The sequence below is a fragment of the Gekko japonicus genome, unplaced genomic scaffold, assembly GCF_001447785.1.
Source record: "Gekko japonicus isolate JY-2015 unplaced genomic scaffold, Gekko_japonicus_V1.1 scaffold3434, whole genome shotgun sequence".
Classification (NCBI taxonomy): domain Eukaryota; kingdom Metazoa; phylum Chordata; class Lepidosauria; order Squamata; family Gekkonidae; genus Gekko; species Gekko japonicus.
In genome coordinates, this window is record NW_015177120.1 from 80,857 (window position 1) to 81,171 (window position 315).

Sequence of the window (315 nt, forward strand, 5' to 3'; positions counted from 1 at the left end):
ATAAAAGTATAATATAATTATATTGTAATCATCTAATATTTTTCCATATGATTCTTTATTATGCTTCGTTAGTAATTATGGTTTTATAAAAGCTTCCAGCGGGGAGACTCATTTTGGGATTTTGGTCTCCAGCTCTCCCTCTTGGGAAGGGGCAAGGAATGGCCATGGGGGATTTCTGATTCACTTCTGAGCAACATTTGATTTGGTACTATAATAGAGCCTGCTGGGTAAGGAGGGAGGGAGGCCTTCTGGGGCCCCCCTGAAATGTGGAGGCTCAGAAGCTCCTACTTCGGAAGAGCTCAGCTTTGGGTCTTC